General features: G+C 37.1%; 1 pseudogene; it reads right to left on the bottom strand.

Moving 5' to 3' along the window:
- Positions 1-3,266: 3,266 nt before the first annotated feature.
- Positions 3,267-21,421, bottom strand: LOC124974536 (5'-AMP-activated protein kinase subunit beta-2-like; annotated as a pseudogene).
- Between the last annotated feature and the right edge of the window lie 829 nt (positions 21,422-22,250).

The raw sequence follows: 22,250 nt of genomic DNA on the forward strand, positions 1-22,250 counted from the left end.
ACCATGCCTGACTTCTTGGCAAATTTCTGAATCTTCAGTATTCTGTTACTGCAGCACAAATAGACTAAGACAATGACTGAAAACTACTGGTTCATATAATGTGTCTGGAATGTTGTTTTTGGTGGCAGGGTAAATCTAGTTTATGTTATTCCACTTTGCCTAGAAATCCTCCTAGTAATTTTTGATTGGCTTTCAATCATGGTAGCTGTTGACCATGTTGAGAGGTGGACATGTTTTATTCTGACAGGTATCCTTGAGTTTGGTTCTGGTATTCAGTTTGCTTCTTCAAAAACATTTTGGGAAGCTCTTTAGTTATAATACTCTACTTTACTTTAATACTTAGAAAATATTTTGGAACCATATGCTTTAGTTGAGTCCCCTTGCTTTAGTCTTTATAACCTTAGCATCATACATCTTTAAGAGATTTTACTCTGCTTCTTACAAGAATTTGTGGTGTCTCTCTACACTTCCCATAAAGTAAGTGTCTTTGGGATAAAACTGGCTGCACATCTGAAGTCCCTCAAGTTTCCAACTCACCTTCTATTAGCTCATACTACTAGGAGTTTTTTTACTTTAACAGATATACTCTGACTAGGCAAAGGTCATTCACAGTCCAGACACATAATCTGCAAATTGCCCCAGAGGATAAAATGATTATTGATCTCAGTTCACCACGGACGGACAGTTCTACCTTTTCTCCTGAACTTTTAGTTCATATAGTTGTAGTTGCTACCACAGTTCTCTGCTGCATCTGAAAATAAGATGCTACCCTCAGAATCCTCTGAGCTCAGACTAGCTCTTGATCTGGTGGATCTCTGGATTGTCAATTCCTTTCATTTCATCTATAATAATGATAAATAATAATAAATAATACTTAATAAATACTCTAAATGTAAATCACTCTCCCAGACAATCTACAGAATGCAACTCTATTAACTGGGGAAGAGAAACACCACCTTCAGGTTATCACAAACATTCCCAAACATTGTGTATTTAAAATGTCCTTAACCTGTCCAAATTCCCTTTCACTCATTTTTTAAGGCCCTGTTAAGGACAACAACCATGTGACTATTCAGTTCTAACTCCCAACATATAATTGTGGCCCAGCACTGCAATTTTGTAATTGATAACAGAAATCCCTGAAAAGAAGAAGAGCTGTAGGGTCACATTTCTGAGTTATCAACGGGTATGAAATTCAGAATTTTCCCCCTTAAGATCCAGGTACACAGGCCTGCAGTAATATTCACTCCTTCAGACTCCCAATATCTTTACTTGATCTTCTCACAAACTGTCACTATTAAGAACTTTGGAAGCAGTAACAAAGAGAAATTGAATCCCAAGTAGTAGAGAAGTATGTGAAAAACTACTTGGGGTCTTAAATACATAGCATATTACCTTAGGCCTTCTGACTTCTGACAAAAGGAAAACTCAAAATGGGAACTTCTTTCAGAATATGAATGAGTGTATGAAAAGTGCTAACTGAACATAAAACATGAAGCAGTTCATCTTCAGTCAATTTAAGTGCCCTGGAGTCAGTGGATGTTAGGCAAAGGCAGGTGGCACTCCAGAATTGCATATGTGCTACTGGATGGTTACCACAGAGGCCAGAGGGAAAGGAGAAGAGAGATTCAGAATGTTCCTGAGCCACCTTTGTCACTGGTCCTTATCACTACTGGAGAGGAGGGGTAGGTTTAGAAGGGATAAAGTAAAAGGTCACAGGTCAAGTAGACCATAAAAAGATGCTTTAGAAAGCACAAGTCAATTCAAGTTTGGCTTTGATGGAATCATGGTGTCATGTTTTTTCAGTAGCCAAAGAACTCAAGTCAATCTAATTTAGAAACCAATATATTTTCCTACCTTCCATCCCATACTGTATTATCCATAATAAATGCATCTCAGATTAACATTTTGACCAGAGTATGCTGATGCATAGCCTAAATATTACAGAAGGTGGGTAAAAATTCAAATTTAATTGGACATGGTGGTGTATGCCTGCAATACTACTTACTCAGGAGTCTAAGGCAAGTTCAAGGTCAAGCCTGGGCAACTTAGCAAGATCTTGTATTGAAATTAAATAAAAATGCTGAGGTGGAGATCAGGGGTAGAGTGCTTGCCTAGCATGCACCGGCCCTGGATCTAAACCATAGTAAAACACACCAGTACACACAATCCCAGCAAAAATTTTGTAGAAATGAGAATGAGGTGAAAGAAAGACTTATTTGGTAAACATGGTAGGATGATGCAGAGCATATAACATGGAATTAGGATAAGGAGACTGAATCTCAGTCCTTTCTGTTAATTACTAGCAATTTGACCTTTCTGTGAGCCTTAGTTTATCTATAAAACTGGTGTTAAAAATAATAGCTCACAAGGTAATTATAAAAGTGAAATTCAAAAATATATTTTTAAATTTTATATATTACCATATAATCTATTACAGTCACTCTACCAGTGATTTCCCTAATGTAGTTACACACATCTAATAAATAAAAGCAGTGTGTCATGCATGGTGGTGCATGGCTATAATCTCAATGACTTGGGAGGCTGAGGCCGGAGGATCACGAGTTCAAAGACAGCTTCAGAAACTTAGTGAGGTCCTGTTTCAAAATAAAAATAACACAAAAAGGATTAGGGATGTGACTGAATCTTGATGCTCACAAACATTCCCAGGTCATTCTGATCACGGTCAGCTTAGTTTGACAGCCACAGAGCTATATAACTTTATTCTAACAGCCTAAACCCAGACATGACAAGATAGAACAGAACAGAAATTTTCATCCCAGAATCTAAAATAGCAGAGAAAGCAAGGAGGACTCTAGAGCTACAGGGGACAGGACAAGTCTGGTCACATTTCTCTTTTGCCTACTGTACAGGATAGAAGCAAGCATTTGGGTATATATGACAGTGGCACCTAAAAGTAGGTGAATTCCACATTTAAAATGGGAGAAAGAAGTCTTACTATCACATTCAAGTATTCTTTGAACTAGAAGCTAAACCTGACTTTTGGCAAATGATGTCTTACTCCTACGAACTCAAATAAGTAGGTGGTATAAGGGATCTAGCCACCCAAAAAGAAACTGGGAAATAAAATACACTGTTCAATCACTGGACAAGTCAGTCAGCCAGAACACAGACACAGTGAATGAAATTAAAAACAAATGACCCACTGACTAAAAAGAAAGTTCTTCTTAACCATTACTGTCACATTCAGGTAAAATAAAGTAGCTGAGCAAGTAACCACTGCACAACATGTTACCCCTAACCTTTCATATAGCTGAGATGTGAGAACCAAGGACACCACTTGTCTTAATAGATAATGCATAGAGATAGTTCAGCATAACATGGGTGGGCTCAGGAAGTAAGACTGGATCACACTAAGACACACAAAAAATTTAAAAGAATACATTAGTTGTATGGACAAATCATCAGTTTTACTCTTTCTTAGAGCTTTCTAGGACTGCTAAGAACACTTTATCTTTATCTCCTTTCAATAGTGTATCTGCTCCAGTATTTATCAATAATACTTTTATTACAGAAAATTTGGAAAATTCTCAGTTCATGGTAGAAACCCTAAGCATAAAGATCTGCTAATCTTAACACAGCTAAAAAAAATCTTAAACTTGGAATGGAACCACCATTTGACCCATCTATCCCACTCCTTGGCCTATACCCAAAGGACTTAAAATCAGCATACTACAGAGATACAGCCACATCAATGTTCATAGTTGCTCAGTTCACAATAGCCAGATGGTGGAACCAACCTAGATGTCCTTCAATTGATGAATGGATAAAGAAACTGTGGTATATATATACAATGGAATATTACTCAGCCATAAAGAATGATAAAATTATAGCATTTGCAGGCAAATGGATGAAATTGGAGAATATCATGCTAAGTGAGATAAGCCAATCTCAAAATCCAAAGGATGAATGATATCGCTAATAAGTGGATGATGACACATAATGGGGTGTGGGAGGGGTTAGTGTTAGGGTTAGAGTTAGGGTTAGGGGGGGAAAGAATGGAGGAAGGAAGGACTGTATAGAGGGAAAAGAGGGGTGGGAGGGGTGGGGGGAAGGGGAAAAATAACAGAATGAATCAAACATCATTGCCCTTTGTAAATTTATGATTACACAAATGGTATGCCTTTATGCCATGTACAAACAGAGAAACATCATGTATCCCATTTGTTTACAATAAAAAAAAATCTTACCTATGACAACTATGGAAGATTTGCATTAAATGGCAAAAGTAATCTTAGTGAGAGTCAATGAGAAAAAATATAGAAGTCAATTATATGCAAACAAAAATGGTAACTCTTTTGTATATCCCAAAATGATAAGTATTCCTTACCTCATGTTGGAATAGAAATCTCAGAAATTAGTTCTAAAATACACTGCAGTACTGATTTTTTTCAGGAACAGAGACAAGCATAAGCTTTGATTTTAGTTCCTGAATAAGCTAACAAATGAGGCTTGATAAAAGTATTCTATAGTGCTATTCCTATGTATATGATTTATAATCTCAATATACCTTTATAGTAATCTCAACCTTTGGATTACTGAATTTTGGCCAAGCTAATTCTACAGTTCCCCAGATCCTCCAGCACTATTCTCAGGATACTTACAGAAATATTAATGTCCTTGCTAAGAATAAATTGGAGTAGGTGAGGAAGAAGGGTGGGTGGGGATTTGAATCTCTCTTCAGATCAAAATACATATATTTCTTGACCATAAGGTCCAGGGTGTGAGCTGTAAAGATCTAAAAGATATTTCCAAAAATATGAGCAAAAGTACAAAAATTAGTACAAAGCATAGAAAAATGCATGGCCACTAATGTTAAATATATAAGTCATGGATCATAACCTTTAACCCATTGGGTCTCCAAGCATCAAGTAGTGCATGGAAAAAATTTCCTAACATGGCAACAAGATTCCATGAAGAGGAGAGGGGTCATAGTCTTGAGGTAAGGAAAGAACTACCCTATTTATCAACTTTACAACCTTGGAAAATGCCTTTACCACAGTCAGTTTCCTCATCCATAAAAATAAAAAGAATCCTTGCCCTATTTCCAATGTTATTGAGGAAACTAAAAGATAATGGATGTGAAGAGGCCTTGCAAACTTTCAAACAATGTGAACAAATTAGATTTTATTTTTCTCCCACCCAAGCAATACATAACAAGGTTACAAATTCTAAGATTTCTGATACTACAATGACTGCAGCAATAAGAACAAAAGCTATATAATAGCCATTAGGGACATGCAAATCAAAACCACAGTAAGATTCCATTTCATACTCACTAGGATGGCTATAATTAAAATGACAAACTAATAAATACTGGCAAAGATGGAGAAGTTGGAACTTTCAAACTACAGTATTCCCATTGCCAGTGGGAATCTACAATAGCATAGCCATATGGAAAAACAGTTTGGTATTTCTTCAAAGAATTAAACAGAAAACTACCATGTGACTCAGCAATTACATTCCCAAGTATATATACAAGATATATGTCCACATGAAAACTTGTATGCTAATGTTTATGGTATCATAAAACAGAAACAATACAAATTTCTAGCAATAACAAATAAACAAAATAGTATGTCAATGCCATGGAATATTATTGTGTCATAAATAGATACATGTTTCAATTTGGATGAACCCTGAAACATTAAGGTAAGTGAAAGTGTCTCACAAAAATATACCATGAATAGACAAATCCATAAAGACAGAAAGTAGACTTGTGGTTGATAGGAGTATGAGAGAGGAAGAAATGGAAAGTGACTGCAAATGGGCACAGGGTTTCTTCTGGGGATGATAAAAATGCTCTGGAACTAGTGGTAATGTAACACAACTCTGAATATACTAAAACTTATGAAACTGTACAATTTAAAGGATAAATTTTATGGTCTGTAAATTATACTTCAAAAATGGGAAAAATAATACATCATAGAAGGACAAATTTAACAATAAAGAAAACTGATTTTGTTTAAAGATTTAAAAAAATATTTTAAAGTCTCCAGTGGAAAATTATAATAGTTCATTTAAAGAACTGATTTCAATTAAACATATATGAAGCAAAAGCAAAATTAATAAATACAGTGATATTATACGGTATCTTAAAAACTCTCCAAAGCACATCCAGTTATTATATCATGCAATCCACAAAACACTGCTGGCAAGTACACAGAATAGTTTTTTAAAATTTTTTTTTCATCATCATCATGATCCTAAAAAAATACAAATTGGTTAAGTAACTGGCTACACTAAACAGTGCAAATTAAAATCTAATAAAAATGTATTCTAAGGCTTACCTGAATGGATTTGGAAATTAGGTGAAAGAGGGAAGTGAGAAATATCAAAAGTATGCTAGTCTTCTCTCTGTATAGTTATGATTGACTATTATTCATTGGTTGCTTTGCCAGAATTATATAATGCAAAAATGTAGTTACCAGTGGCCTCATAATTTAATTTGGTATCTTTAAACCCATTTAAATCTCTGCCTACCAGTCAAAAAGAATGTCTAACTTAACTTTGAGAGCTTATATAATGAAAACATTATTATCCAAAATTTCCCAAATAATTATTGTACTATGAAATTTTAGAAACAACATGTCACCCTTATGCCCTGTGATTATTAATGTGTTCCACTTCAGGACTTGTGATTGCTGCAAAACACTGAGTCCAACCCCTGATTTTACCATTATGGAATACAGAACCAAAAGAAGTGAGGGCCTTGTCCAATGGTAAAACTCCTTAGTAGCACAGGTTTTGAGTTCAAAGCAAGAAGAATACTCAGCGTAAATACAGTGCACAGTTCCTTAGACAGGCATAGCTCTTCCTGTAAAGTAGCAAAACAGTAATTGTGAATGTGGTTTGGAGAATATTTGCATTACTGACATAGTAAATTAAGTAGAGATGAAGGTCTTGGAAAAAATAATATTATAGAAAACAAAAGGAGCTGGGGATATAGTTCAGCTGACAGAGTGGCCTTGCAAGCACAAGGCCCTAGGTTCAATCCTCAGCACTGCAAGAAAAAAAATAAAAAAGTATATAGAGATCTTTTCCGATACAAGGGAAGTTTTTAAATCAAAAATTTACAAAATTTTGATTATATGCAAAAGAATTGCCTGATATTGTGTGTGTGTGTGTGTGTGTGTGTGTGTGTGTGTGTGTGTGTGTTTAAGCTACTCTTCCCCAATGACTACTACATTTGTAGGGTCTCATAAAACTACAGAACTGGCAACCAATTCATCAAACTGGCAGATTAAGCTGAGGCAGCTTAGTTAGACAAACAAGGAACATCTAGTCTCTGCTGGGTGATACAACCAGAGGTCAATGGAAAACTTGAAATATTACTACAAAGAGTTTTCAAACAATAGGGTATAGTCCACTATTGGGCTGTAAAAAATACAATAGCAGCCATGTTCTGTGGCACATGTCTGTAGTCCCAGTGACCCAAAAGTCTGAGGCAGGAGGATCTCAAGTTCAAGGTCAGTCACAGCAATTTAGTAAGACCCTGTTTCAAAATAAAAGGGGTTGTGGTTATGGCTCAGTTGGTAGAGGGTCTCTGAGTTCAATTTCAGTACCTAAATAAATATTCTTAAAAAACAGAAAAGGATATATCACAGGGAATAAAGGCAAACATTATAACACATATTACACTTCTGTGTATATGTGTATGTGTGTAATGGGCTGCAAAGCAAAATAAATGTCTCACTGTAGATACTTGGTTAAAAAGTTAAAGTACACTAGATTGAGACTTTTTTGATATAAAGAATAAGATCTAAATGTTTATTTAAGAAATATGTGCACATATATAAATGATTCTGAAGGTTCCTGAGAAATGGAAATAAAAAACAAAATTAAAAGATTACTTTCAAGAAGGAAATTTAAAAACCACTTCTGTGTTACAAGAAAAACAAGACAAAAGAGAGCAAATATTATAAAATTACCTCAACAAGATGTCTCACAGCTTTCCTTGAATCTAGTTTTAAAGCATCAAACACCTCAAAATCAGATTTATTGACATGGGTCAAATTGCTAATCGTGCCAACCTGACTGGTAACCATACACTGAAACTATAGGCAGAAAAAAATTCTTGAATTCCTTTTCCAAATCTCTCTCTTCCACTCATCCTCCTCTCTGCATCTATTAAAGGTTACAAATGATCACACTCAGCATCTCCATATTTTATTGAGAGAAATCCTTTAGGGTAAGGAAACTGCTACCATCAATTCAGAGAGCAATGATAGTTAGAATGAGGCTGCTAGGTCATGGTGACCTTTGGAGATCCAAGACTTACCTCTGATGGATCATGAACCCACTGTCCAACTACAAAAAACTTGTATTGGTTCTCTCCCAGCAGGGATACCCAAGATGGCAATGAAGTCATTATGGCCGTAGAAGAAAACAGAAGGTCAGTCAAGTTCCTTTAAGAAGACAGAATATAGAAAACCAAGTGGTAATTATAGTATTATTCCAATGAATTCCCATACCCCTAAGCCACTGTGTCCCTTGTGTAAAAAATAATGTATACATCCAATCTCTTTACCTATATCATCTTGGATATATGTTTCCAACCCTTCCAACCACTTTGTTTCTTAAACCAGTGCCTAGAAAAAAGTAGTCAATGATCTCCCAAAATGGTTCATCTTGGTATAACTATTTTGCTCTAGCAGAACAGATCCCTCACAAGTATAAGCACCTTAACAGATTTGGGATATAGGAGTCCTTAAGGTACTTTCCTTATTTTGGTGAGTCATTACTGGAAAATGACCTATCTGGTTATCTGGGCCATTCTAATAATCAGTTAATTCCATCATTGCTCTGTAAGTACTACATAACACTACCACCTCAAATTTTACAGTGCATTTTGTTTTAGTGCAGAAGTCACAGCAACAGATTCTGTCAGTTACAGGCTTCCTCCAAGCATATAAAAGACCTGTATAACACCATCCTCAAGAATATGCCCACAAAGCTATTATAAATTCCCTTGAGGTAATGATATTTTAAGTGGTAATGCATCTGACTCACAATGAGGTTAAAAAATAATGCCATAGATATTAAGTGGTCACAGAATAGGACATATTCCAAAGAAAGCATCTAGAGGGTGGAGATGTAAAATCTAGCCTGTTCACTTCTATTAGAAAGGATAACAGTTCAGGCTGTATTCCTGGACCCCTCAGCCTCAACCAAGACACATATCTTCACCTCTTAATCAGTAAAATCTTGGTGCTCCAGTTAGTGAAATGCCCAGAAATGAAGACCTCCTTGCCTCCTTCAGACCAGTGGATAACAGTAGGCTGGGCCTGCTGGGTGGGCTTTAAGGAGTCATCCAAATCCTGCTGCCATGATACAAACCCTTTGTCCCCAGGGAGCTGTAAGAAGGAATAGATTATCCTATTCCTTCTTGAAAGAATTCTTAAAAAGATCATTCTCCTTCTTAGAGTAGAGAGAAGTGCTAGGCTTCAGCTCAGGAAATAAGCCTTAAAATTAGAGTAAATCAGATTTTTAGAAACCATAGAAAAAGAACTCATCTTGAACAAAAAATGGTCCAATGACATATGCTCAAGTGCTGCATAAATCATAGTCTAACTTTTGAGTTTGCATATATTACTTACCCTTCAGAGCCTCAAGATTGCCCTTAAAAAGAAAAAAGAAAATCCTACTCCCTATTGCCAGTTTAATTCATAGGCAGGCAATTATAACATACTTCTGAGTACCTCTTAAGAGAAAGAAAAAAATGAAAGCAAAAGATGGCTATATTTTTAAAAATTAAGACAGGTATATATTTTTCACAAGCAACTATAAACAGATCTCAATCATAAACTGTAAAGAAAGTTATAGATACCAAGCTTCATAAAAAAATTATAAACTCTATTTTAGCCAATAAGCTACACAAAGAAGAGACATTAAAAATTTAATATTAAAGGCCTGAGGAAGTAGCTCAGTGCCAGTGCACTTGCCTAGCCTATCCGAGGCCATGGGTTCAAGCCCCAGAACCACAGATTAAACAGTTAATTAATTAAAATTTTTAAAAAAGACCATTCAGTCATACTGTTCCTGTGCTGGATGTCAGCCACCACTTATTTGGTCCACAGAGAGTCTCGCTAGAGCTTTGTGCATCTACCCAGATGTAAGCCCTCTCTACTGAAGGTTTATTCTTAAAACTGATTGCCAACCACCAGTGGAGCACTAGCTGCCTGCTGTTGCCTGGAAGATCTCTGTCACAGTACTTGCAGGTTTGATTACACGTGGCTGCCGCCATTTTGAGAAAATAGCCAGGCCCCTTAGGACCCCTGGCCAGACTGACAAAGCCCTGTCTCCAGGATCCCCCAGCCCAACCAATTACTCCTTGCCTCTGGGGCCCTCACATCGACTGACTACTCTCTGCCACCAGGACCCCCAGACAAACTGACCTATCACCAGGACCCCAGACCGACTGATTGCACCCAGCCTCCAGGATCCCAAAACCACACCAACAAACTGGACCTCCAGGACCCCTGCCTGACCAACCACATCCCACCTCCAGGACCTCGTGCTGACCATATCCACACCCTGATGCAGCTCCCCATTTGCCAACACATTTCCAAGCCAGAGTGGCCATCTTGGATAACCCTGGAAACTGTAGCTCTGATCTTTAGGTGGGGCAAATCACATCCTGAGACAACTGCTGGAGGCTTGAAACTCATTGACAGGTACTTCTCATGATCAGTCTACTGAACTCTGGGAGGTTTCATTACTATATGACTGTTATACTATAGATTTTCTTTTTTCTCCTTATTGAAAAAGTTTAAGTTTTATTTCTTTACTTTTCATTTTTTTATTATTTTCTTCTCTTTTTATTATTGTATAAAAATGGGATACATGTTGTTTCTCTATTTGTACATGGAGTCAAGACATACCAATTGTTTAATCATAAATTTACATAGGGCAATGATGTTTGATTCATTATTTTTTTCCCTTTCCCCCCACCACTCCCACCCCTCTTTTCCCTCTATACAGTCCTTATTTCCAACATTCTTACCACCTTCCTTATCCCTAACCCTAAACCTAACCCTAAACCTAACGCTAAACCCTCCCACTCCTCATTATATGTCCTCATCCGCTTATCAGTGAGATCATTCATCCTTTAGTTTTTTGAGATTGGCTTATCTCACTTAGCATGATATTCTCCAATTTCATCCATTTGCCTGCAAATGTCATAATTTTATCATTCTTCATTGTGGAGTAATATTCCATTGTATATATATGCCACAGCTTTTTTATCCTTTCATCAACTGAAGGGCATCTAGGTTGGTTCCACAATCTGGCTTTGGTGATTTGAGAAGCAAAGAACATTGATGTGGCTGTATCTCTGTATCATGCTGATTTTAAGTCCTTTGGATATAGGCCAAGGAGTGGGATAGCTGAGTCAAATGGTGGTTCCATTCCAATCTTTCTGAGGAATCTCCATACTGCTTTCCAGAGTGGCTGCACTAATTTGCAACCCCACCAGCAATGTATGAGTGTACCTTTTTCCCCCATCCTCGCCAACACCTATTGTTGCTTCTGTTCTTGATAATCACCATTCCAATTGGGGTGAGATGAAATCTTAGGGTAGTTTTAATTTGCATTTCTCTTATTACTAGAGATGTTGAACATTTTTTTCATATATCTGTTGATTGCTTGTACATCTTCTTCTGTAAAGTGTCTGTTCATTTCCTTAGCCCATTTGTTGATTGGGTTATTTGTATTCTTGGTGTAGATTTTTTGAGTTCTTTATAGATTCTGGAAATTAGCGCTCTATCTGAATTATGAGTGGCAAAGATATTCTCCCACTCTGTAGGCTCTCTCTTCACATTACTGATAGTTTCCTTTGCTGAGAGAAAGCTTTTTAGTTTGAATCTATCCCAGTTGTTGATTCTTGCTTTTATTTCTTGTGCTATGGGAGTCCTGTTAAGGAAGTCTGATCCTAAGCCAACAAGTTGAAGATTTGGACCTACTTTTTCTTCTATAAGATGCAGGGTCTCTGGTCTGATTCTGAAGTCCTTGATCCATTTTGAGTTGAGTTTTGTGTAGGGTGAGAGATAGGGGTTTCATTTCATTCTGTTGCATATGGTTTTCCAGTTTTCCCAGCACCATTAGTTGAAGAGGCTATCTTTTCTCCATTGCATATTTTTGGCCCCTTTGTCTAGTATGAGAAAATTGTATTTATTTTGGTTTGTGTCCATGTCCTCTATTCTGTACCATTGATCTACCTGTCTATTTTGGTACCAATACCATGCCATTTTTGTTACTATTTCTTTGTAGTAGAGTTGAAGATCTGGTATTGCCATACCCCCTACTTCGCTCTTTCTACTGAGAATTGCTTTAGCTAATCTGGGTTGTTTATTCTTCCAGATGAATTTCATAATTGCTTGTTCTTTTTCTGTAAGGTTCCCTCAGTTTCTTTCTCCCTTTTTTGCATGCTATCATCCAATATATTTTGGTTACACTCTCACTGTTTCTAGAACTTCTGTATATTATTTTCTTATCCTATTAACAGCCACATTCTACATCCCTCTGCATCCTCTTTGTCCTCCATTAGAAATTGTAAACCTTATTGCAAATCTGTTTATTTTACTGAAGATAATATTTGAACTCATTCTCTTTATTATGACAATTTTGTTATTGTTCTCATAGGGGTTATTTGGTCTAGGGTTGCATAGTGTCTGAATTGGGCACTGCTAATATTGATCTCCCCTTAAAGAAAGGGTTTTGGAAACCTATAGGGCAACTATAAGCCTATAGGTGGAAATCTGAAATACCCCAGATCTGCACTGCTAGAGGGGAAGATACATGAACAACATGAAAAAACAAGGGAAGAAAATGATCCAAACAAATCTAGATTCTTTATTAATAGAATCCAATGGCAGTATGTTAGAAGAAATGTCAGAAAAGGACTTCAGATTATACATGATTAAGACAATTCACGAAGCAAAGGATGAGATAAGAGAGAAAATGCAGGCAATTAATGATAATACCAATAAGCTGAAAGAGCACCTGCAGGAAGCAAAAGATCATTTCAACAAAAAGATAGAGATTTGCAGAAAAACCAAATGGAAATCCTTCAAATGAGGAAAACAATAAACTAAATAAAAAATCAATGGAAAAGCATCACCGAAAGACTAGACCACTTGGAACACAGAACATCAGACAATGAAAACAAAATATTTAATCTTGAAAATAAAGTTTCCCAAAAAGAGAAGATGGTAAGAAATCATGAACAGAATCTCCAAGAACTATGGGATATCATGAAAAGACCAAATTTAAGAATTATTGGGATGGAGGAAGGCACAGAGATACAAACCAAAGGAATGAACAACGTATTCAATGAAGTAATATTAGAAAATTTCAAAAACCTGAAGAATGAAATGGAAAATCAATTAGAAGAGGTATACACAACACCAGATGCACAAAATCACAACAGATCCACACCAAGTAACATTATAATGAAAATGCTGAACATTCAAAATAAAGATAGGATTCTGAAGGCCTTGAGAGAAAAGATTTAGATTACATATCAGGGGAGACCAATGTGGATAGCAGTCGACTTCTCAACCTAGACTCTAAAAGCTAGAAGGGCCTGGAACAACATATGTCAAGCTCTGAAAGAACATGGTTGCCAACCAAGAATCCTACACCCAGCAAAACTAACCTTCAGATTTGAAGAGGAAATAAAATCCTTCCATGATAAACAGAAGTTAAAAGAATTTACAAATAGAAAGCCTGCACTACAGAATATTCTCAACAAAATGTTCCAGAAGGAGGAAATGAAAAAAAAAAAAAAAATACAATGTAGGTCAGCAAAGGGAGGAAGTGCCTTAAAGAAAAACCCCTCAAAGGGGAAACCAAGCCAACTTAAAAACTAAAAATAAGCCAAATGACTGGGAATACAATTCATATATCAATAATAACCCTGAATATTAATGGCCTAAGTTTATCAGTCAAAAGACATAGACTGGCAGAATGGATTAAAAAGAAAGAACCAAAAATATGCTGCCTGCAAGAGACCCAACTCATAGAAAAAGACAACCAAAGATTAAATGTGAAAGGATGTGAAAAAACTTACCATGGATATGGACTCAGCAAAAAAGTGGGAGTTTCCATCTTTATATCAGATAAAGTGGACTTCAAGCCAAAGTTAGTCAGAAGGGATAAAGAAGGACATCTCCTACTGCTTGAGGGAACCATAAATCAGGAAGATATAATGATAGTAAATATTTTTGCCCCAAATAATGGTGCATCCCTGTACATCAAACAAATCCTTCTGAATTTCAGGAATCACATAGACCACAGAACAATAATTCTGGGTGACTTTAACACACTGCTGTCAACACTAGATAGATCCTCCAAACAATAACCAACCAAAGGAACCATAGAACTCAAAAACACAATCAATAACCTAGACGAAATAGACATATATAGAATATTCCATCCATCAATGAGTGGATTCAGTTTCTTCTCAGCAGCACACGGAATCTTCTGGAAAATAGACCATATGTTATGCCACAAAGCAGCCCTTAGAAAATGAAAAAAAATAGAGATACTGCCTTGTGTTCTATCAGATCATAATGGTCTGAGAGTAGAAATCAATGACACAACAAGAAACAAAAATTACTCCAACACTTGGAGACTAAATAATATGCTACTCAATAAAACAAGGAAAACAGAAAACATCAGGGAGAAGATAAAAAAAATCCTTAGAGATCAATGAGAATGATGATACAACATATCAAAATCTCTGGGACACTATAAAAGTGGTACTAAGAGGAAAATTCTTTGCATGGAGCACATTCCAGAAAAGAATGAAAAGTCAACAACAAATAACCTAACACTACAGCTCAAAGCCCTAGAAAAAGAAGAACAGAATAACAGAAAAAGTAGTAGAAGACAGGAAAAAATTAAAATCAGAGCTGAAATCAATGAAATTGAACCAAATGTAACAATTCAAAAAATTGACAAAACAAAAAGTTGATTCTTTGAAAAAGTAAGCAAAATAGACAAATCCTTAGCCACACTAACAAAGAAAAGGAGAGAGAAATCTCAATTTATTAAAATTCATGATGCAAAAGGAAATATCATGACAGACACCACTGAGATACATAACATAATGAGAAGCTACTTTGAAAATCAGTATTCCAACAAAATAGAATCTACCAAAGACATTGACAAATTTCTAGAGACATATGCTCCTCCCAAACTTCACCAGGAGGACATACACAATTTAAACAGATCAATATCAAGCAATGTAAAAGAAGCCATTAAAACTTATCATCCAAGAAAAGTCAAGGACCAGACGGATTCTCAGCCAAGTTATACAAGACCTTCAAAAGATCTCATTCCAATACTTCTCAAAGTATTCCAGGAAAAAGAAATGAATGGTACCTACAAAACTCATTCTATGAAGCTAATATCACCCTCATACAGAAACAGACAAAGACACATCAAGGAAAGAAAATTTTACACCAATATCCTTGATGCATATAGATGCAAAGATCCTTAACAAAATATTGGCAAACTGTATCCAAAAACATATTAAGAAAATTGTGCACCATGATCAAGTGGGGTTTATCCCTGGAATACAAGGATGGTTCAACACCTGTAAATCAATAACATAATCCATCATGTCAATAGACTTAAAGATAAGAATCATATGGTTATTTCCATTGATGCAGAAAAAGCATTTGACAAAATACAACACCCCTTCATGCTCAAGTCATTAGAAAAAATAGGGATAGTGGGAACATACCTGAACATTGTAAAGGCTATTTATGCTAAGCCCATGGCCAACATCATTCTTAATGGAGAAAAACAGAAACCATTTCCTTTAAAAATGGGAACAAGACAGGGATGTCCTCTTTCACCACTTCTATTCAACATTGTCCTCAAAACTCTAGCCAGAGCAATTAGGCAGACTAGAGAAATTAAAGGTATACAAATAGGAAAATAGGAACATAAGCTGTCACTATTTGCTGATGACATGATTCTATATTTAGAGAATCAAAAAAAAAATCCTCCAGAAAACTTCTAGACCTAATCAATAAATTTAAAAATGGGAACAAGACAGGGATGTCCTCTTTCACCACTTCTATTCAACATTGTCCTCAAAACTCTAGCCAGAGCAATTAGGCAGACTAGAGAAATTAAAGGTATACAAATAGGAAAATAGGAACATAAGCTGTCACTATTTGCTGATGACATGATTCTATATTTAGAGAATCAAAAAAAAAATCCTCCAGAAAACTTTTAGACCTAATCAATAAATTCAGCAGAATAGCAGGCTATAAAATCAACACACATAAATCTAAAGCATGTTTATATGCAAGCGATGAAACATCTGAAAGGAAAATGAGGAAAACAACTCCATATGCAATAGCCTCAAAAAATAAAATAATTGAGCATCAATCTAACCAAAGTGGTAAAAGGTCTCTACAATGAAAACTACAAAACGTTGAAGAAAGAAATTGAGGAAGACCTTAGATGATGGAAAGATCTCCCATGTTGTTGGAAAGGCAGAATTAATACTGTTAAAATGACCATACTACAAAAAGTGCTATACAGGTTCAATGCAATTCCAATTAAAATTCCAATGATGTACCTTAAATAAATAGAGCAAGCAATCATGAAATTCATCTGGAAGAATAAGAAACTGAGAATAGCTAAAGCAATCCTTAGCAAGAAGAATTAAACAGGAGTTATCACAATACCAGAACTTCAACCCTACTACAAAGCAATAGTAACAAAAACAGCATGGTATTGGCACCAAAAGACAGGTAGATCAAAGGTAGAGAATAGAGGACACGGACATAAACCCAAATAAATACAATTTTCTCATACTAGACAAAGGGGCCAAAAATATGCAATGGAGAAAAAATAGCCTCTTCAACAAATGGTGCTGGGAAAACTGGAAATCCATATGCAACAGAATGAAATGAAAACCCTATCTCTCACCCTGCTCAAAAATCAACTCAAAATTGATAAAGAGCCTTGGAATCACACCAGAGACCCTCCATCTTATAGAAGAAAAAGTAGGTCCAAATCTTCAACTTGTTGGCTTAGGATCAGACTTTCTTAACAGGACTCCCATAGCACAAGAAATAAAAGCAAGAATCAACAACTGGGAAAGATTCAAGCTAACTAGCTTTCTCTCAGCAAAGGAAGCTATCAGCAATGTGAAGAGAGAGCCTACAGAGTGGGAGAATATCTTTGCCACTCATACTTCAGGTAGAGCACTAATTACTAGAATATATAAAGAACTCAAAAAACTCTACACAAAGAATACAAATAACCCAATCAACAAATGGGCTAAGGATATGAACAGATGCTTCACAGAAGAAGATCTACAAGCAATCAACAAACATATGAAAAAATGTTCACCATCTTTAGTAATAAGTGAAATGCAAGTCAAAACTACCCTAAGATTTCATCTCACCCCAATTAGAATGGCAATTATCAAGAATACAAGGAACAATAGGTGTTGGCGAGGATGGGGGAAAAAGGTAAACTCATACATTGCTGGTGGGGTTGCAAATTATTGCAGCCCCTCTGGAAAGCACTGTGGAGATTCCTTAGAAAACTTGGAATGGAACCACCATTTGTCCCAGCTATTCCACTCCTTGGCCTATACCCAAAGATCTTAAAATCAGCATTCTACAGAGATACAGCCACATCAATGTTCACAGCTGCTCAATTCACAATAGTCAAACTGTGGAACCAACCTAGATGTCCTTCAACTGATGGATGGATAAAGAAACTGTGGTATATATATATACAATGGAATATTACTCCGCAATAAGAATAATAAAATTATGGCATTTGCAGGCAAATGGATGAAATTGGAGAATATCATGCTAAGTGAGATAAGCCAATCTCAAAAATCCAAAGGGCAAATGATCTCACTGATAAGCAAATGATTACACATAATGGAGGGTGTGAGGGGGGCAAGAATGGAGGAAGGAGGGACTGTATGGAGGGAAAAGAGGGGTGGGAGTGGTGGGGAGGAAGGGAATAATAACAGAATGAATCAAACATCATTACTCTATGTAGATGTACGATTACACAAATGGTATGCTGTTACTTCATGTACAAACAGAAACAACATGTATCCCATTTGTTCACAATAAAAATTAATTAAAAAAAAGACCATTGATTTTATAAAATGGAGAAATAGTGGTTGGGAATGTAGCTTAGTGTAGAGGAGTTGGCCTAGCTCGTGAGAGACAGTACTAGAACCAAAAAGTGATTTTGAAATCATACTTGCTCACCTATGACAGGTTTATTCTATTTAAGTTATAGAAATGCAAATTTTGGCACCTCAAACAGTGAAAGACAACAAAAATATTTTCCTTTAACAAAAACAATTATATAATCAAAATATATTATCAAATTAAGTTTGCAGGATTCTGAAAAATATTAAATCCTTAGTTTTTTTTTTTCTTTTTTAATTACCATCCCTTTAGACCAGTAGTTGGCAAACTGCAGCCAATAAGCCAGGTGCTTTTATAAAGTTTTTACTGAAAAAAAGCTACACTCATTTGTATGCCTATTATCTACTGCTGTTTTCATGCCACTGTGGAAGCAGTTGTGAAAGACTGTATTATCTACATAGTCTAAAATATTTAACATGTGGTCCCTTACAGAAAATATTTGCTAAGCCCTGCCTTAAACTAGTAACAGGTAAAAAGGACTTTACACTGTTAAGTAAAGGTATTACCAAACAAAATAAAGTGCTTTAAAAAAAAAAAAGACCCATTAATTTACGTAGGACTTTTGTGTGTGTGATGGTCATGGGGAATGGAAAAATCTACTTTCATACTGTCTCTCACTATTCATCAAAACTACAGTCTGAGAAACCAGGCACATGATCTAAAATAAAATTCAAGGTCTGGGGATGTACTCGGTGATAGAGCACTTGCCTAGAATGCATGAGTCCTTTGGTTTCAGTCCCAGAAGCACAGATTAATTACTTAATTAACTAAAATAAAGAAAAAAATCTGAAAAAAAAAACTAAAGAGGCCTTTACAATATTACAAGGAATTAGCATTAGAGAAAACCTAGTGTCCATATTCTAAAAGCAATGCATTCTGTCTGACAGGCTGCATTAGACAGGAATTTTTGCAAATGCCTAAGAATAACCTAAGATTCTGATTCAGACATAGGATCTGGGAATCTATTTTTAAAATCATCCCAGGTAAGACTGTGATTATGTTAAAATAGAGAAAAACCCTCATCTTTTGAGGTACATCATAATTTGTTATGACATCTGAAATTTGCTTCAAAAAATTGGTGGAAAAAATTGGTGGAGGAATAATAGATTAGGATATGGATGATATACATTCATTCATGCTTTGATATACCACTAAACTTGGTAAGAGGTACACAGGGTTCTTTATACTGTTCTCCCCACTTTGTGAATGATTCAAATATTCCATAAAGTATTTAAACAAATCTCAGGTAATTCCAATACATAAATAAGATTGAGAACCACTGAATTAGTCTGCTGCAAAAGGCTGGCATCCAATGAAGGCCCCACTGCCACTGTTTCTATCAATTATTTTACAACTTAGAATTTTTCATTTAGAATTTGAAAGCCACAAACTACTAATGCTCCAACATTTGGAGCAAAGACCTTCCACTGATGACATGACACTTCTGTGGTAGGACTGAATGCAGCTGACTAGAAAAAAGGTTGATTACTTTAAGTAAAACAGCAAAACCACTGATAAAGGAGGCAAAACAACAATTAACATTATAGTTTGAAGAGACTTTAGTAAAATACAGAGGGAAGAAAAGGGTCAGTCAAAAACTCTTAGATTTGGGTGGGACCAAAAAATTGTATGAACCATTTTCTTGTTTTCCAAATTGCAAGAATGGAGTGAGGGAAAGAATGATTTAGAATAGGGCCCAATTCACACAGAACAATTTGGCTTTAATTCAGGACACCAACAACTTCAGTCATGGTTTGAGAAATACAATTACTTAAATCCTGAGTCATTGATGTAGGAAAGGGGGTAAAAATACAATGAGGTCGATCACCTTGGGAAAGTTTTAAAGAAGTAAGTACAGATAGCAGGGTAGACATACCACATGATGCGGAAGAAGTTCTGCAGTGGGAGAGGAAAGAAAGGAATGGAGAAAAAGTCCCATGAAATGCCCCTTTCAACCACTCTTATTTCTCCCTCTATGATGATGTTCTCAATTGGGATCCAAAAAAAAAAAAAAAAAAAAAGCATAGCATCCAAATTCCATGTAGTACTGCTGTGGCAAATAAAACTAATTTCTCTATAAAGCCTCAAACATATCCCCCAAATGCCTCAATCCCTCCATTTTTCTATTTCACCCCTGAACAGCCTACAAGAGAGAATTAAATATTAATATATAAAGAAGTTATTAGAAACATTAGAATGGTAATTACATTGATGTCAGCTCCATCTGCCTTTTCTGTTAGGGGAGAACACAATTGACCTCTTCCTATAACTCCTTCAATTGAAAGCAAGGTTTTCAGGGAAGCAATGAGCTGTTGCTTGTAGGCTAAGGAAAAATTTTGAAGGACTGCTGTGCAGTGGAGCTATCTGGGAATCACTGGCTCTCCCTCTTGAGAAGTTGGCCTGAAAGCACAGCTGGCCTGAAAGTGCAGTCACCACAACTACAAAATATAGGACAAAAACTGAACAGTCAACTAAATGATGCCCTTTATTGATTTCCAAGTCTAGGCACAAGTATTCTAGTTAACAAGTGGTGGGTGTCCACAGCCATGCCAAAGAGGAAAAGAACCTAAAGTGCAGAGTTCCTAAAAGAGCAAAAAGGATCCAAGCAAACAGAAAATTCCAGGAAAAAAATCACTTAGCCATTTCAAGGAAAATGTAAGCAACTGAGCTAGGTCCAGTAGCTCAAACAATCTACCCTCTCAAGTTTTCCACCAAAGTTTACAACCTATAAATTGTTAGAAGATCCAAGGATGGTGAGGGAAGGGGAGAAGTCTATGGTTCCTGCCATAAATATGTGGCTCAAGGCTTGGTCAAACCACCAAAAAAACAAGAATTCCACCTGTGCCTTATATTGAGGCAGCACCACAAGAAGAATTTATGATCCAATGCCTCCCTCCCCGAAATATCCCTGTAATTAAAAAAAAAATATTCCTATAACCCAGTTTAGTGAGATTAAAAGGAGTCAAGGAAAGGAGGAGGAGTCCAGAAGCCAAGCAGCAGCTGCACCACCACGGTAGGGGGCGCGGAGATGAATACCTTGCAGTCCAGCAGGCTGAAGACGCCTGGGTCCCAGGTGCTCCCCACCAGGATCTTGTGCTCCTTGCCCGGGGAATGGCCATGTCGCCCTCCGTGTGTGCAGCCTTGGTGCAGTGATGCTCCCCAGACACCCGGTCGCTGGTGGTGTTTTCCATGACTGCAGATCGATTAGGGGGCCACTTGTTGCAGAGAGCTACACCTGGCATGGAACAAACACCCCAGTGGCTGTGTGAGGGGCACCCCAGCCCCGCCTCTGTGCCTGGGGACCCGGGAAGGGAATCCCCACCACAGGAAACTGTGCCCTGTGGTCCCCAAACTCCCGGCCTACAGGAACTCCCGCAAGCCCCCCGGGTCTCCCGCTGCCCCCACTCTGGAAACCCGCCCTTGGGACTCCCCCGCAGTAGTGCACCACTCCTGCACCCTGTTCACCTCCAGCAATGCGCTCCCTCTTCCCGGGATCATGGGTGGTTTGGCCCTTAGGCAGGCAAGGCCACCAATAAAGTTTTTGAAATTGAAGCTGCACCCCTGGCCAGGGATCTGGGTTTCCTCCTAAAATGACTACAAGGCCCTTAGCGCGAGGCCACTCTTGCGGGCTCTTGCTACCCGCTACCCGCCATTCCAATCTACACCCTCCTTTCCTCAGGAGGTCTGTCCGTGGGCACCCCACAGGTCTCTGCTCCATTTGGGCTTTGGGTGTTGTGAAGACGTTCCAACCTCCATTCAGCCCCCCGTTTTTCCATTTTTCGGCCCCTGAAAGTCAAAGAGACATCTTTATTTTCAGCCCACCCGCCATTCTCCAGTGTGCAGGAGACAGAACTGGGATGCCTTTTCTGATTCTGGCACACCTGTCCGGGTGAAATTGGAAGGCTAATGGGAAATACAGGGAGCTCACTAGACCCCAAAACTCCTTTGGGGTATATCCACCGTAATTTTACTAAACTGGGACTTTCCAAAAACTTAAGCCATAAGCAGCTAGTTTTTTTA

The sequence above is a fragment of the Sciurus carolinensis genome, unplaced genomic scaffold, assembly GCF_902686445.1.
Source record: "Sciurus carolinensis unplaced genomic scaffold, mSciCar1.2, whole genome shotgun sequence".
In the NCBI taxonomy this organism is placed as follows: Eukaryota; Metazoa; Chordata; class Mammalia; order Rodentia; family Sciuridae; genus Sciurus; species Sciurus carolinensis.